The sequence below is a fragment of the Pantherophis guttatus genome, chromosome 1 (genome assembly GCF_059756535.1).
Source record: "Pantherophis guttatus breed Tessera chromosome 1, ASM5975653v1, whole genome shotgun sequence".
Lineage (NCBI taxonomy): Eukaryota > Metazoa > Chordata > Lepidosauria > Squamata > Colubridae > Pantherophis > Pantherophis guttatus.
In genome coordinates this window covers 286,992,202-287,010,150 of record NC_142063.1, presented here as the reverse complement: position 1 = coordinate 287,010,150, position 17,949 = coordinate 286,992,202, and the positions used below count along the sequence as shown (strand labels likewise).

The window sequence follows — 17,949 nt, the reverse complement described above, 5'->3', positions numbered from 1 at the left end:
ATGCACAAAATACATTCAGTTCAATGCATCCTCTGAGATAAATTACTGTTCTCATGTCACAGATGCAGGCGAGGAAATAGCAATCTGCTTACGGTATAGGCTCCATATCTTTATTCCAATTTATTTTTCAAGTCAGCTTCATCTTCTCCATCCCAAAAACGCATTTTTAAATAAAACATTTGGCTCAGCTTTCATTTGATCCTTTCTACATTCCACTTTGTGGAATAGTGAATATGAATGCAAAAGCCAGTCTCTGTGTGTCAGATAAAACACACTTATTTCAAGGGAATGGGGGTAAGGGGGAATTCCACACATGGCCAATACAGTGTTATGCAATCACCTCTGCATCTAGGGAGATTGGCCACCATTCTCTGAGTTTGACAGATGAACCCATTTATTCCCAGCTCGGCTGACGCACATTCAAAAGTACAGAAAAACAAATCTTTCCTTCACAATGCCATGGCTCAGTAGAGTTCATGAAGAGCCCATCTCCCCACTTGTGGGAACTCTTGTTCCCCAGATTCCTTGGCCTCTAGGTTCTGGCTTCTTCACATAAGATGTTATTATTCATTATTTACTTACTTAGTTACAAACAACCAGATAAATGTGCACAATACGAAGTTAAAGATCTCTGGGAGGATAATGTAAGCATTTTCTTTTCTTTTTCTTTTATTTTCCATTTGCATGAGGAAGGCAAGGGTGATTTTGGTCCTTTGAATCCTATGTTTGTTTCAGGGTGGAGAGGTGATTAAAATATATCTTTTGCTCTTTGTTAGCATTTTCAGTCAGTCAAAAATAAAGTTATTCATGGATCATCTTTAAATTGCTTTTGAAGGTCTGTGCAGAGTCAATTGTAGCAGTGTGGAAATAATTGGAGAACTGAGAAACCCAGGTTCAGATCCCTAAAACACTCATTTACACTAATTCCAAGGAGGCACGGATTAGCAGTTTAATTCTGACTGGGAACTCTTCAGATGTGAGTAGCCAGATGTTATTCTATAGATTTTACAGGATTTCCTCTACAGGAAATCAATCTCATGGATCTTTGCCTTTATACCAGTACACCAGCTTTAAGAGCAATTCAGGTCCTGGCACTCAAAAGGTGTTGTAGGAAGAAATAACTTAGAAGTGCTATCCGAATGGTGTATATAGAGTCCGTCTCCTCTGAAATTCTCAGACCAAAGAGATAGAGATGTTATATAGAGACATCAAATATTTTTTTCCTGCAACTACTGAGCACCAGGAATTAGATAGCTGCTAATGCTAATGTATATAATCATCTGAAGTACAAAGGTCTCCCAGTAGAGATTTGGACCTCATAGAACAACATCTGGCTTCTAATCTCTGAAGAGTTCCAATAAGGATGTGGTGCCTCCTGATGGTCATTGTAATTGAAAACATCACACGGGATATACACTGTGTAAAACAGAGTAATCCCCTCACTCTTTAAAATGAGGAGTGGGGAATCATGTAAAATAGTAGCCAAAATTGTAGAAACCTTTTGGGAAAAGCGTATTTTTGAGGTTTGATGGCTAATTACACTACTTTTTTTTTGAGTTTCAAGATAATCATATTCCACTGCTGGAATGGCCTGGGAATAGCCCAGACCTTAACCCAATTGAAAATCTATGGAGTCGACTAAAGAAATTTGTTAGTCAGAAGTGACTCAGCAATAAAACCCAGTTAATAGAAGCAATCATTCAATCTTGGTTTCTCATTATAACAGCTGCAGAACTAAAAGACTTAGTTCACTCCATGGGAAGATGTTGTAAGACCGTAATTCATGCTAAAGGTTACCCAGCTAAGTACTGGTATTAACTGATGTGATAATTTTTGTATATCTCGTTTTTTCTCTGGTGATATTTTTTGTATATCTCGTTTTTTTCTATGTGTTTCACTTTTCTTCTTTATACTGTAACTGCTATTCTAATAACAAATCCTTCATAAAAGTTATTGCATTACATTCTTGATTAAATTATCTTTCCATTGATATATAATTTTATGGTCCTACTCCCCCCAAAAAAAGTGGTTGTTAGTTTTAGAAAATAGACTTTTCCCAAAAGGTTTCCACAATTTTGGCCACTACTGTAAGATGCTATATCCGAGGCCATAGCATAGCTTCTGTATACTCCCTGCTCTGGAGCTTTAAGGAAGATGGACTGTATAAATCATTCTAACAGTATTTTAAGTACTCACTATTTTTCAGCATAGTCTGCCTGACAAGATTGTTGTGAGAAGTGAGAGGGTGAATCATTTTTAGTATTTTGGTTTTTAATGAAAGTTGTGTCGCATTTATCATAAATATATAACAATGGTTTGGTACAAGATGACCTCTTATTTAGAAAAGATCAGCCATTATCAAACATATTTGCTGATAATTATATAGAGAGTCACTAAGTATGGACAATGTTCTGGAATTATCCAGAAACAGGGGGAAATGAAGAACATACCATAAAAGGGGAAGAAACAGCTATCTGGCTACTTAAAAATCCCTTTTATCCTCATATCCAACTAGTTTCATGTGGCTATTTCCTGATTATTTCCCAACCCTGCACTCAGGTTTCCTTTCTCTAACCAATTTGATCCCACCACAGTTATTCATAATGAAATGTCCCATCAGGCCATTGAAATCACTGGATGATTATTATTTGAATTTTAACACCTCCAAATGCAAGTTATTATAAACTCTTCACCAATGAGAAAAATGTTTGTTTGGTTTACTCTAATTTTATTAGACATTAGATCTAATTAAAAGTTCCAGTGTGTGGCAAATGCTTTTTTAATTGCTACAAGATGAGAACATTTGAATTGAGTATTTGAAGAGAAAGTACAGTTAATTAGGCTGGCATACTTGAGGTACTATTTCTACCTATTATTCCGAGGTGTGTGTGGGGGGGGGGGACTCTGCAATTTCTAAGCAGTACTTATTTTAGCCGTAGCTTTAAAACAATTTGTTCCAATTTAAAAATAATTTAACTTTACTTTCTTTATTGCCTGAAGATTGCAGATGAAAAGCCTTAAACTGGCAGTTCTAAAGAGGAATGCAAACTTGTGTTTTCCTACAGTGAGGCAAACTTCCCACACATCAGCATGGAGACATATTTTGCCTAGCAAAAAAGAAAGGCGCTGTACCTTCTCTGTAAGCTATAAACATTTTTTTAAAGTCCATAAAACAGATAAAACAGACAGATTAACAGAGTTGGAAGGGACCTTGTAGGTCATCTAGTCCAATCCCCCACTTAAGCAAGAGACCCTATACCATTTCTGACAAATCCAATCTTTTTTTGAAAGTCTCAAGGGATGAAGCTCTCACAACTTCTGAAGGGAAGCTGTTCCACTGGTTCATTGTTCTCACTGTCAGAAAGTTCCTCCTTATTTCAAGGTTGAATCTCTCCTTGATCAGTTTCCATCCATTATTCCTTGTCTGGCCCTCAGATGATTTGGAAAATAGCTTTGTTTGTTTGTTTGTTTGTTTGTTTGTTTGTTTGTTTGTTTGTTTGTTTCAATTTCTATACCGCCCTTCTCCAAATAGGACTCAGGGTGGTGAACAGCCAAAGTAAAAAACAGGACATACAAAATTTAAAAACAGTTTAAAATAATTAGATATTTTGGCCGTAAATTAAAACAACCCAATTTAAAATCAATTTAAAATTTAACTCAAGCCAGCCCAGCTAGTTGAAATAAATAGGTTTTCAGGGCTTGACTCCCTCCTCTCTGTGGCAGCTCCTCAAATATTGGAACACACGTCTCTCCTGGTCCTTCTCTTCACTAGACTAGCCATGCCCAGTTCCTGTAACCGTTCTTCATATGTTTTAGTCTCCAGTCCCCTAATCATCCTGGTTGCTCTCCTCTGCACTTTTTCTAGAGTCTCAACATCTTTTTTATAGTGTGGTGACGAAAACTGGATGCAGTACTCTAGGTGTGGTCTTACTAGGGCTTGATCTTGATTGTATCCCGCTGTTAATGCAATTTAGGATTGTATTGGCTTTTTTGGCTACCAATCACCGTTAATCTGAAAGAGTATATAAACCTCAAAATGCTATATATTTATTTGGAGACATCAATATTCATGACAGTTAAGGGTCTAAAACAGATCAAATTTTCTTTCTTCAGCACTTAAAGAGCCTGAAATCTAAGATTAAAGATTTTAAGATGCATTATGGCATTGTGAACATGGTGCTAGTCATAAAAGTGCTACAAAGGTTTTAGTTGTTTCTGCTGCTTCAGATTAAACTGACTATCCACCAGGTTTGGAATGTTTTCAGTTCAATGATTTATGATTAATGTTGTGTTTGAGGACTGGGTTTGGCCAAATCTTCACAGAAGTAGTAGTTCAGTGGTGAGTTGCCCCCAGTTCGGACCGGTTCTATAGAACCGATAGTAAAATCGGAGGGAGGTTCCGCTCACCGACTCTGACATCATCAGAAGAGCGCGTGCGCGCAAGCAAAGCAAGCACGCGCATGCGGCCCCGTTGCGAACCGGTAGTAAAGGTAAGTAGAACCCACCCCTGCTACAGTTTTATTAATTAATTATTTATTTATTTAATTTGTATACCGCCCTTCTCCCAGAAGGGACTCAGGGCGGTGAACAGCCAAAATTAAAAATACATACAATACAAAAGTTAAGATAATTAAAAAGAATTAAATCATTGGCTTCCCAATTTAAAACCCCCAAGTCTATAAAATTTAAAATTCCAATTAAGAACCATTTAGGCTAGGCCGGTTTGGTGGAATAAATAAGTCTTCAGGACCTTACGGAAGGTACGGAGTTGCTCCAACTCTGGCAGCAAGTACAGCATTTTGAAGTGTAGGAAGAAATATCCTTCTGGGTTCAGCTCCAAGTGGGGAAAAAGACACTGGAAACATGGAGACTGCTTGGAAAGATGGTTTAATGGTGGACAGAATCACATGGTTTGAGTTCCTGAACAGAAAAAGAGACGAGATACAGCGAGTCCCCGGGTTTTATGCTCTCTCTGGCTTTGAACTTCCTGGGGCCCAGAAAGAGTATCCTGATTGGTTGTCAGACTCCCAGGGGATGGGGGTCTTAGCTAGCCTTGCTGGCTGATGTAATCTTCCCAGGTGCCATGTGGTGAGTTTCTGTTTCTAGATGGGTCCTATTGTGTTGCAGATGAGTTTCAAGGATTGAAAGATTGAGTTTCTGCCTCTGGCCTATTGACAAAGGGTGGGGCAGGAAGGTGGGAGCTGCTTTATCTTAAAACATGCTTCTCCATTTCTCATACAGGGAAACATAATATTCTGCCTTTTTAACATTTCCCAAAATATTTCATTCCTCTAGGAAAGGGGTGGGTGCCAACTTCCTACAGAAGAATCAAAAGATTATGCTTTGGATTGTCGTATTCTGATTTTGTTTGGATTTTAGAGAAATGGCCTTTGGAGCATTTGTATAGTAATGACTCCTTTCCTAGGAAGAGGAATATTGCCTAAGTATGCATTTCTTTGATTGGAATGCCTGGGTATGATAAGGCAGCAGTCAATTACTAAGAGCAGAGTCCCATACATAAAGAGTCAGGTGGGCTTTCATCCATTCTCCCTCTTGCCATGCCTCATTTCTTCTGGGACATATTCACTTTGGTGTCATCACTAAATGCTACGAGCAAGTGGTTGTGTTTTGCTGAGGGCCTAATACTATTAGATAGCCTAATTCAGGTTTACATCCATATTAATCTAAGTAGCATATTATGGAGATACAGGAAGCAATGTAATTAGAATTAGTCCGTGCCGCTTTTCAGTGGGAAACTCTGGATCCTGAAAAGTCTAGTATTTATCATGAAAAATGAGGTGGAACAATGAGGTATAATATCAGGGGATTTAAGCAATAGTGGGCAGATTGGAGTGTCTGTCTGAAACTCTCTTTCACTCTTTCACACATGAGGATAAAATATTCAATTGTGTTTGTAATTCAAGTGTAAAGCCTACACTGGGCAAAATACTCATTTGCATTACAAATGTCTCTCCTTCAGTTTCTCTTCCGCATGAAAAATTATCAGCCATTAACATAAATAGCACAAGAGAGGCTGAAAAGCAATTTAAGCCTTGTGTATGTGAAGGATCCTGTATTTCAAATAATCAGTAGATGGCAATTGCTGGGCCAAGATAAGGATTCTGCTGCAGCCAAAGTTGATGGCTGCCCTCCTTTAGAAGAAATCTTGCATAGGCAAAGATTCTTCTACAACAGCAGTTTACTATTTGCAATGCTACACCAGAAAAGTGTTTCAGTGGGAGAGTGGATGTTCTGTCCAAAAGCCAGGGTACACTTTGATTCCAGGGCCAAGTCAATGGTTAGTTTACAAAGTTTACCATTAATATAAAATTGGGGAAGGAGAAACCTGAGGCCTATAAGTTAAAGTCATTCTACTATGAAGACCTATCAATAAGTTGCCTAATTTTGACAACTTTATCTGCTGATTATACTGAAGGCCCCAAGTAGGGCTTTTGTTAATGCCTCCCACAAAAAGTGAACTTGGAATGAGCATAATCCACAGGATCAAAAAGGTCAACAATCAAGAGTGGTCCTCAATAAGCAGTTTAATGATCTGCACTAAGATCTTCATTAAGAGGATTAAGCTTCTATTATTCAGCACTCAGAATAGTCTGTCCTGTTTCTCCAGTGGCTCTTTGCCCTTTTCCAGTTGGCATTGCTTGGCTCGAGCATTCAAATTATTTCTCCCTTTCCCTCTCCGCCTCTTTGTTAGAAGAAAACATAGCAAAACCTTTGACAAATACAGCAACTTTGATTTGTTGCCAGTCAGCTGTTGACAGTGTTAAGATGAAGCCCTTAAGGAGCTTCCCTGGTCAGATTCCTCCTGCCTGTCTTGGGAACTCTGCCAAGCATTTCATTTACTTCTTCCAGGTATGTTAATGCTCCTTCCTCTGGTTCCCATCAGGTCTCTGTATTTCATGCCTGCCATTTCTTGCCTCCAGACAAGACATGAGCAAGAAAAAAAAGAGGAAAGAGTCAGGACAGTTCAGATTAAGTCACTCAGTGCCACTGAAATCCATTCAGTCCCTTCCTCTGAATCACTTTAAAGGAATTGCAAACAGCACCATGCTGAATGTGTATCTGAGTAGATATTTGAATCAATACATTTCACATGAAGCTATTTTACAAGGTGCCCATTCATTTTGCAAAACTTCTCCTGCCTGAATTTTCCCTTCACAACAGGTCTAAAGCATTCCTATTTTACAGAAGAAGAGTATGGAAGAATGATTTGTCCAGAATGCAGATTTAGGACACAAATCAGAGGTGGGTTTCAGCAGGTTCTGACCAGTTCTGGAGAACCGGTAGCGTAAATTTTGAGTAATTCGGAGAACCGTAGTAAAAATTCTGACTGGCCCCACCCTCATCTATTCTCTGCCTCCCAAGTCCCAGCTGATTGGGAGGAAATGGGGATTTTGCAGTAACCTTCCTCTGGATTGGGGTGGGAATGGAGATTTTACAGTATCCTTCCCCTGCCATGCCCACCAAGCCATGCCATGCCATGCCATGCCACACCCACCAAACCACACCCACAGAACCGGTAATAAAAAATTTTGAAACCAACCACTGCCACAAATGTATATCCTGTCCCAGATCAGGGATTCCATTCCTTGAAATGACAACATTATGTATGACTTGATAGGACTGAAAACAAAGCAAAGTAAGGCGTGCATTTATCAGGACAGGAAATATTCACAGCCTTAAACATAAAAAAAAAAAAAGATTGTTGTGGAATCCTTGTTGTCCTCTGAGCTTGGTTGTTTACTTGCATACCTTTCATTACTAGTGAGTGTGGGGTTTGCTCCCTGTTTATATACAGTAGCTTATACTTCCAATGTTGGTGGGATGTGTGATTTTTTTCCTTGGTAGTTCCTTGATTAGGGTATTGTTTTCTGCTTGTTTGATGATTTGTCGGCTGGAAATCCCTGATTATATAACTATTGATTGCTGGAGATAATGTGTTGTTGTCTTATTGTTTCCTTCTTAGTTTTTTTATTGTTTTTTTTAATGTAACCATATGTAAATATGGTTTATCTCTATGTGCCTATTGATGGCTGATTTGTCTAAATGCTAGGATTCAAGGAATTCCCTAGCATTTTTTAACTTAGTTTAGTCCAGAATGCTCAGTTTCCCAATTGAAACTATGTTGAGCCAGTCTATGTTATGAGTTTAAGATGTTTTCATTGTGTTTTCTAATTGCTAGTTTATGTTCATGGATGCGCTCTGCTAGTCTTCTGCCTGTCTGTCCTACAGATCGTCTGTCTAATTGATTTTTGATTAAAACAAATTGGAAGACAAGAAGGTAATATTTTAGGCAAATGCTAGAAGAGATAATTGATAGTCATGCTTCAAGGCATAGAATTATTACTAAGGGAAATCAGAATAGTATTCCCCCTCCTATGTATTACTTATCTGCATTTTCCCATTTATAAATCTATAGACACTTCATCAGAGTAAAGGAAAAACAGATGTGTGTCCTATAACATAAGGTCTGTTACATTTCTGTGAGGAAGAAAAAAATCCAGTCAGCTAGCTTCTAAACTTTGATTTATTGCCATTAATATTAAATCTGCTTTTAACCTATGTAAGAGGTTTAATATTACTCTCTTTGATAATCTCTTGTCATTTTTGCAATCATATTCATCCTATAATAATTACCTTCTAGGAATAGATAAGTAACTGGAACTGTCCATCAATGGATGGTAAAGCCAGATTTGTAATTCATCCATTACAACCAGAGATGCTAGTTGTTCAATAGTATTTCATGTGAATAACTGAGGTGTGTCCTTGTTCTTGATATAATGATCTCCTATATACCACAGAGGGGTGGGTTCTAAAAATTTTTACTACCGGTTCTGTGGGCGTGGCTTATTTTGTGGGCATAGTTTGATGGTCATGTGACAATTCTTTAGGATTTAGCAGAGGTACTGGTCTACCAGGCTTTTAACTGCTTGCAGAGCTGTACTGCTCTACCCATTTGTTCTTGGAATGTCCTGGTCTACCCATTTGTTTTCGGAGTGTTCTGGTCTACCTATTTGTTTTTCGAGCGTCCCGGTCTACCTATTGTTTTTCGAGCATCCCGGTCTACCCATTTGTTTTTTGAGCATCCCGGTCTACCCAATTGTTTTTTGAGGCACTGGTCTACCACCACACTGCCTTTTAACACTGATCAGCTGTAGGGCAGCAAGAGTTTAAACAGTTTTTTTTTCTTCTAGCCATCAGCTGGGACTCGGGAGGCAGCAAATAGATTGGGGGCAGGGCCAAATAAAAGGTAAGAATAACGCGAACAAAGAGAACTGGTTTGGTGACGTCATATCATCACCGCTACCGGTTCCGCGGAACTGGGCGGAACCAGGAGAAACCCACCACTGATACCACAGCAGTGACAATGATACTGATGAGGTCCATCCAGTTTTCTTAACAACATTTTCAGAAGTGGTTTTCCATTGCCTTCTTCCTAGGGCTGAGGTGACCTGGTCCATGGTCACCTAGCCTGATTTTTTGCTTAAAGTGGGACCAGAAATCATGGTCTCCTGGTTACTAATCCAGTGGCCTACCCATAATAACAAACTGGCTCACAAGGCATCATTATTAAGGACTAAGTATATAAATGTGCATAGGATTATGCTGTAAATCACTGTCAAGCCAATTTTCATTGTCAAAATCAATAGTAATGTCTTAGACAAGGCCATCTCTCTTGGGGCATTGCTCTATGTTTTTTTCTGAATTGACCTCTCTATTCCCCCCCCCTTTTTTTTTTTGCTTCCACTCCAAATCAGCTTTCCAAGCATTAAAATGGTAAAGATTCCCCCGAGCCAACCAAGTTCCTGGTTACTACAGGTTATTAAAAAGGTTTTGTTTCAAAAAAATCTTTTGCCTTCTTCCCTATTTTCCCTGTTCTCCCTCAGCTTCATAAGAGAGTCACATCACTGCTCCCTGCTATCCTGGGGGAGGCAGGGGCAATACGCAAGCTATTACACTCTCCCACAACTGTAGAAGCTTTGCAGACTGTTTTCTTTAAAAAAATCCAATATCTGCTTGTAAATGAAAGTGTCAGTGAGCGGGGTGAATGCTTACAAAGGCCTTGTAGTGTGTTCTGTGGCTGCCTTCAAAGCAGTTCAATTTGTTTGCCTTTCCCCAGAATCTTTGACGTGCAGCAGCAAAGACCTGGATGGTGAGATCTGGTTGTAACCTAAGGAGGAGAACAACTATTAACTTGTAGTCTGCAGACTGATCACCCGTTATCCCAGAGGCCCTTAACATACAATACAGTTGTACTAATGCTGTGAGATTGCCAGAGCCACAGATCTGCTATGCGTGCCAGGTCCCTACTAGCCCCACACTGTTCGATTTTTATGACCCTAAGCGAGCAAGCTTTTTAAATGTCACCAAGTCGGCATCCAACTAAATCAAGACACTCTAGCAAACCTAGAGTGGTGTAGCAATGTAAACACATGTTTGCCGTTCATATTTATTTCTTTGCTGAAAGGAATATCAAGAAAAGATTTGAATGACCAATTTAAGTATTTCATTTTAAAAAAAAGGTGAATTGGGAATATAATGTCAGCAAAAAGGGGATTTGCAAAAGAAGTACAATAAACAGGTGTCAAGTGTCAAAGTATCCCTCGACACCATACAGATTGGGGGGGAGGCAGGAAACGGTCGAACGCGAGGCGAGCCAGAAGACATGCTGGGCAACGCCGAAACTGATGATAGGCGACGCCGAAAGAAATGACAATGAGCACAGGGGTTGGTGATGACGACGGGGTCAACCATCAGCAACACTCAGGTGTTGCTGATGGTTGACTAGGGGGGGCTCGGTGAGGCAAACTGTGAGCAGACAAATGGCGAGATACCCATGCCTCGGTGGACAGATGACCGAGCAGCACGGACAGATGATGTAAGAAAGATGTGTCGCTTGTAGCACCTCTGCGGCAGATTCAAACAACAGCTGAGATCAATTGAGAAGGAAGTGTAAAGCGGGCTGAGGGGCAGATGCCCTCAGCTCCGACTTTATTCCGTTCTAGCGATCCGGCTTTCACCGAAAGCTGTCGAGTAACTGACATTAAAAACGTGTTTGCATCAGCTTTGTCGTTCATGGTTTGATTGACTTGCCTGGCACCAGCACAGGCACTTAGGGAAAGCCGAGAACAGGAGGGGCATCCATGGGATGTGGTCAAAAAAAAAAAGACAAGATAATGGCTGCAATGGTAAAACCAGAACCCTGCCTGTTATTTATATCTGTTCCATGTGTTACACATTAAAAAAAACACCAGAGATGCCATCATACCATAATGGCCTATCATTCTGAGTTTTTTTTTTTAAATCATCATTCATTGGCCATTCCTGATAGACAGGAGCCAATGCTTCCCCTTTTCTTATTTGTTTCTCTCTAGAAGCATGTTTTCTAGAATATCAATATTCCCAGAATTGCGACTTCACTGTTACAGTCTTATTTAGTTTGTATTGGTTATTTTGTTTTTAGCATTTTTGTCCTTCAAGTTATTGTGGACCACCCATAATCGCATTACTCAAATTGGGTGGCCATATCAAGGTTTTAAATAAATAAATAAGCTTAGCCACACAACCAATTCTTTTTTTTTTCCTTGAGAGGTGAGGGGTAAAATGATGTAAACTGTTCCTTATGCCTAAAAAATTTGTACAATAGAGACTTCTTGATCTGAGACCAAGCATGAAGCACTGTATCACATTTAGCATCTCTATGAATCACACAAATTACACATCTAATTAGAAAACGCCAAATTAAAAATAAGTAATTGACATGACCAGAAAATCTTGCCAGGACCATGGCAGATTATGTAAACTACTTTCTATGAATTTTAAAACAGCTTCTGTTAATTTCACAGTGGAAAGAGTATTGTTTCTAAGTGCTACAGTAAAGAGGGTGAAAGAGTTCAGCAGTTCATGCTGAAACAACTTACAGCCCAACTTTAAATTGAAGTCTAACTTCATTTTTGCACTCCTCCATTGTCCCTAATTTCTGCTACTCTTTTCCATTGTCTTATGGTTCATTGCTAACCATAAATATAGCTCTTCCTGCTTCAGATGTCCAAACAATATCTGTCTATCAGAAAGAATGTGTATGTTGTGGTCCGCCAGCAGCCTTTGGAGCTGGCAGAAGAGTCAGATAGTGAGGAGTCTGGGGAGGAACATGGGCCAGTCCTGGACTCTGGGGAAGGCTCAGACGAGGGCTCTGCATCGGAGGCAGAGATGGGGCCAGGGCCATCTGGGAGTTATGTGCGGACTCCGGAGCTTCCACAGTTGGACATCAGAGAGGCAGAGGAACAGGGAGAACCTGTTCCTAGTGCGTGCATGCTCAGAGCTGCCAGAAGGCAAGAACAGTTAAAACAAAAGGGACGACTTGGGAGTAAGGCTTGGAGATAATTGGCCCCTCCCATAAGACATAAAGGAAGAGCAAAGGCACATGGGCCTTTGCAGGAAGCAATGTTGTAGATGGTATCGGTTTGTACTTTGAAGCTTTGTTTTTGACTCTGTGTTTCCGTGTGGCCTTGCCAAGATAATTGCCAATTAGGTCTTTGGCAGCGTGTCAAAGAAAATAAAGGTGGGTGTTTACCAGCCTTATCCGAAGAACTGTGGCAGACTTCTGTTGGACTATTTATAAACTCTTGGTGATTCAGCACATACTGTGAATGAAAGGAATTCACAGTCATTAAAATACTAAAAAAGGGGGTTTTGGGACTAATTGTGTGCTTTTTACTATATCAGGAAGCCTAGGCCAGAACAGTGCATCCTTAGAGTGGGCCCAATGGAAGATCACAGCTGTCTCCTTGCAATGTGTAGATCATTTCATACAATTACAATGTGAAGGAGAACAATCTCACTATAGCAACTATAACTCTTCAGGGGTGGTGAGTTACAGTTCACATGTGTTCAACTACAATTCCCATACGTCTAAGGAATCATGGCCATATAATAATTGTAATCCACACTGAAGAAATCTCTTTAGAGGTAAATATTAACCAAGTTATGAAAATCAGTGACAAAAACTATATGAATGTGTATTATTCATACACAGTCTATTATTAATGTAAGAATCTAAGGAGGGACACAACATTACTATTTCAGCAGGCTAGTCTGACACCAACTGAGAAAATTCTATTAAATTCCAGTAGTTAAAAGCCACAGGGCAATAATTAACACAGAATATGTATGAATAAAAGACAATAGTGAGTGACACTGATTTGTAAAGGAAATATTTATTTATATGTAAGATTTAATATTTCATTTCTCAGGACTCCCACAGTGATTCACCAAACAATACAAAATATGGAACAACCCCACCCCACCCCCAATAGGGTCACTTCAGTAAAAAAATTATGAAAAGTAGCAGAATTATGAAATTATGGGAAATTTCAATAAGTTTCAGCAAAAGTTCAAATTTCTAATAAGACTTTTAAAGCCCATACAGGTCAGTAGGCCTTTAGCCAAGGTTAAAAAAAAAACATTGGATAGACCTTCCAAAATCAAGGGACATAACTAAGGTCTTCTCCCTGATCAACACCTGGCTTATCTCCTAAGAGATAACTATGCAAAAGCAAAGTGATTTTTATTACTTTGCTAGATTTATGAGAAAAGGGCTATTATATTTATATATGCACCATGGCCTAGTGGTTAAGATGCTGGGCTTGTTGACCAGGAGATTGGCAGTTTGAGACCTAAGTACTCCATGGCGGATAAGCTCCTGTTCCTGCACAAGCTCCTGCCAATCTAGAAGTTCAAAATATGCAATTGCAAGTAGATAACTAGGCACCACTTTGATGGGAAGGTAACAACATTCTGTGCACCTCAGCGTATAGTCATGCTGGCCACATAACCACAAAAGCATCTTCAGACAATGCTGGCTCCCTTGTCCAGGAAATGGAGATGAGCACCAACTCCTAGAGTTGGACATAACTGGATAGGGGAAACATATACATATACATATTTCATGGTAATCGTTAAATGAGGACTTTGAACTGAACTCAGAAACAAATTAGATTATTTTGTAGCTGCTTAAAGATTGGAGATATGCTTTATGTACCTTAGCTACAAAGGCAGACCTACACATAATATTTTGTAAAAAATCAAAACATGGAGAGTAACACAGCAGTCTCCAACAACAGTAGAGCTCATATAAGATGCTATGGTTCAGAAATGATTTTGAAAATAAAGGTGGTGAAATTTTCAGTCCCCAAAAGCAGCATGTATGTGGAATGAAGGACAGGATTTAAATCAAGATGGTTGTTTCTTTCCAGCTATTAAGAGAAGGGGGGAAGCAAACTTCAACTGCAACTCTGCCTTTAACCTTGAGGAATATGAGTGATTGTCCTTGAATATCCTCTTCAATACAATTGCATTCCTGGCAAATTACCAAATAGCTGTAGCCTGTTATAGCCTACAAACTACAATAATGTGATTTCTGCTGTGGAGCATGGTATTCAAGGTTACTCATTCTCATATGTCCTCCTTCCCAGTAGATCAGTTTGTTTGTTTGTTAGGTTGTTTGTTTTATTAATCAAATTCCTACACCATCCACCCATTAAATCCTTACAAAATATAACCAAGGTGAAGAGACAGAAAGAGTGCCTTCAAGTTACCAACTACCTCTAGGGTTGTGTAAAATTCTTGGATCCCTGGGTCAGTTAACAGTCTTCCAGAAGGCCAAAATAGTGGGAGCCAACTTCATCTCCAGGGTCCAGATGTTCCATAGGTTGGGGAGAACAGCAGAGAAGGCTCTCCTCTTAAACCTAATCAGTTAGAATTCTTTAGCCAACAGAATGCATAATATAATCTTCCCACTGACTTGATGGGATGGGTCAATGTAATTGAGACAAGACAGTCTCTCGGGTAATCTGGTCTGAGCCATGAAGGGCTTTAAAGATCATAACTAACACTTTGAATTGGACCTGGAAGAGCACCAGCGCTCAATGAAACTCATTCAGTAGAGATATTATACGTGCAGCTGTAAGTGCAGAAGCAGGTTGTTCCCCATCCAAACCAGGGGTGGGTTCTACTTACCTTTACTACCGGTTCACAACGGGATCTCTACAGCATTCTAAAATCAAGCTCTTAATAGACCACACAAGAAAACAGAGAGATGCCAAAACTGGAATGAATATCTAACAATAACATGATTTAACAATGGTTGTGGTTTTTTTTAAAAAAAATACTTTTAGCATAAAGCCAAAAGAAAAATAATGTATGACTCTAAAATTTGCATACCATGTTCTATAATTTATAACAAATAAAGCCTGTAATTACACTTATTTTATAAAAACTGTAGTTAACAATATATTCCCCAAAGTGCAAGACAGGTCATATTAATAAACTAATGGTTCTGTCAAATCTATTCTTGCCAAATATCACTTATCAAAATCTAGTAAAATAGCCACTTGGCTGGATAGATGCTCAGGATCGTTCAGTGTCAATTAATTTACTTTCAACACTCTTTTTGTAATTGCAGACAAGGGTGGCTAATTTCACACATGCACTTACTGAATGTGATTGCTGTACTAGCAAATAGAGGCTTGAAGGGGTAATGGAATATTGCAATCCAAACAGCATTGATTGAACATTTACCAATACGGTCATGCAATGGAGATTCATATATTCAAATCCAGCTGCTCCATAATCTTCTATTCCCCTCTCTGCAACAAGTCAGTCCACATTGCCCATTAAGCAGTTAAGTCCTCACTGACCTGTTTTTCTGTCCATTGATACACTGCTGTCCTGACCCAACCACAGTGGCATTTGCTAGTTGAATTTTTCAGTTCTGCTTTTATGGGCATTTCAAAATACAGATCACTATGAACCCAAGGTAATAATGTCATTTACTATATACTACATACTATATGTAGTATGTGTACTATATGTACTATATTTTATACTATATATGTAGGCTATATATATATATGTGCAGCCACTCCATTTCCTTCCAATTCCCTTTCAATTGGCTGGATTTACTCTTTTCTCATTTTCTCTCAATTTTTATGCCATTTAATTATTGGGGAGCTATTTACAGCTCTTTCCATTCTTTTTTTTCCCCTCTTGAATATTTTTTAAATCTTGTAAGAATATTAATGTTCTCTTGAGCTTTGCCAATGCCTCTACTTTAGGTACAGTGGGTATTATTCTGGCTATAGACGCACCAACACCAGAACCATTGAATTGGCATTGAAGGGAACCAGTTACATCCTATTGTAGCATAGGTTGCCTTATTTCTTACTCCAAATTAATAAATCAAAAGAAAATATGTTCTGGTATCATGTTTACATGTTTGTAGACCCAGGAACAATCTTTAAAGAAAAGGAGCTTGTGAAAATCTAATCAGGGGTTGGTTCTAAATTTTTTTACTACAGGTCCTGTGGGCATGGCTTATTTTGTGGGTGTGGTTTGATGGTCATGTGACAATTCTTTAGGATTTAGCAGAGGTACTGGTCTTTTAGCAGAGCTGTACCGGTCTACCCATTTGTTTTTGGAGCGCACTGGTCTACCATTCACACTGCCTTTTACTGCTGATCAGCTGTAGGGCGGCCCTTTGAAGTGCCACGGCAAGAGTTTAAACAGTTTTTTTCCTTCTAGCCGATCAGCTGGGACTCGGGAGGGAGCGAATAGATTGTGGGTGGGGCCAGGCAGAGGTGGTATTTACCGGTTCTCTGAACTATTCAAAATTTCCACTACCTGTTTGCAAGAACCAGGGAGAACCAGTAGTAACCCACCGCTGAGTATAATAATCTTTCACAAATAGGACTGCAGAAGATACTGCATTGTTTAACATTGGTAGATATCTCTCCCCTACTTGCACTTAACCACAGGATGATTGTGTGCTGGCAACATCTTTTTCTCTGCTGTATAACCATAACATTGCATTCATCTCATCCAGAGGTGGGTTTCACATATATTTACCACCAGTTCACCCCGCATGCATGCCTTCCATGCATGCACCCAACCTTCCATGCATACGCTTTGCTTACGTGTGCGCCTTCCTCCCGGCTTCAGAAATGTGGCTTAATATGACGGCATTTCGTCAGGGCGGGTGGCTCGGTCCACCCGCAGTCGCCGCTACTGAACAGTTCCCCCAAACCGGTACAAACCGGCTGAATACCACCTCTGATCTCAACCCCAGCTCACGAGCAACACAAGCCTTAAGTTGTCTGCAAGTATGTCAATATTACAATTGAATTTCCTCCCTTATTTCAAGGCTGTCTAAAGATTGCCTCGAGGTACATAAAATCTGTTGGGATTTGACAGGTAGTACCTTGAAGGGATGACAGGTGATTGCAATGCCTTGAAACCAAGCCGATAGAGGTAGAGACAGTTATGGCAATGGGAACAGCAATCATTTGCCTCCAGGATGGGTGGATAGAGCTTTCTGAGCAATGGTCTATAGTAAAGCATCATCAAAAACATTTTTATAAGTTTTATTTTCAGACAGGGCCATCTAGCTGCCTATTTCAGTGCAACATTTTTCCAGTCAGCAAGGAAGTGATGCTATTTTTTTTCCTCATTATGCTGCTAAATGCCACCTGTAGCATGCAGCTTCTAATTAGAGAAGTCTCCAGAGAATTCATTGGCTTCTTTCTTTAATGGAATAGCACTATTAATATGTCAATATCCAGATGATATATGTAATGGGCCATATTGAAATCAATCAATAGGCATTCTTTCATTTCCACAAACCCCCTGCTTAATAGAGGGAAATGCTATTGCCCTAGTCTACAAATGTCATCATTATTTTGCTTTTCATCCCACTTATAGCTTAGGAATGAGCCCATTAATATTCTATTTGCTTTCACTTGTCTCAGCTATGGTCTATCAGTATGTATGACAGACACGCAGTATGTTTGCCAATTTCTTTCCAAGAACAGATACTGGAGCCATTTTATAAAAAAAGAAATCTTTCATATATTTATTACAGCTGTGCAAAATCAT

At 39.4% G+C, this 17,949-nt stretch overlaps 1 long non-coding RNA gene across 1 annotated transcript in view; it reads right to left on the bottom strand.

The window, feature by feature from the left end:
• Positions 1 to 6,589: 6,589 nt before the first annotated feature.
• The window catches only part of LOC117671830 (uncharacterized), a 56,925-nt gene continuing 45,565 nt past the window's right edge, over positions 6,590 to 17,949 (bottom strand). The window contains exons 2-3 of the long non-coding RNA XR_004593020.1: positions 10,075 to 10,189; positions 6,590 to 6,935 (exon numbers count right to left, since the gene is read on the bottom strand). This is a non-coding gene — a long non-coding RNA (uncharacterized LOC117671830). The remainder of the gene's footprint in view (positions 6,936 to 10,074; positions 10,190 to 17,949) is intronic.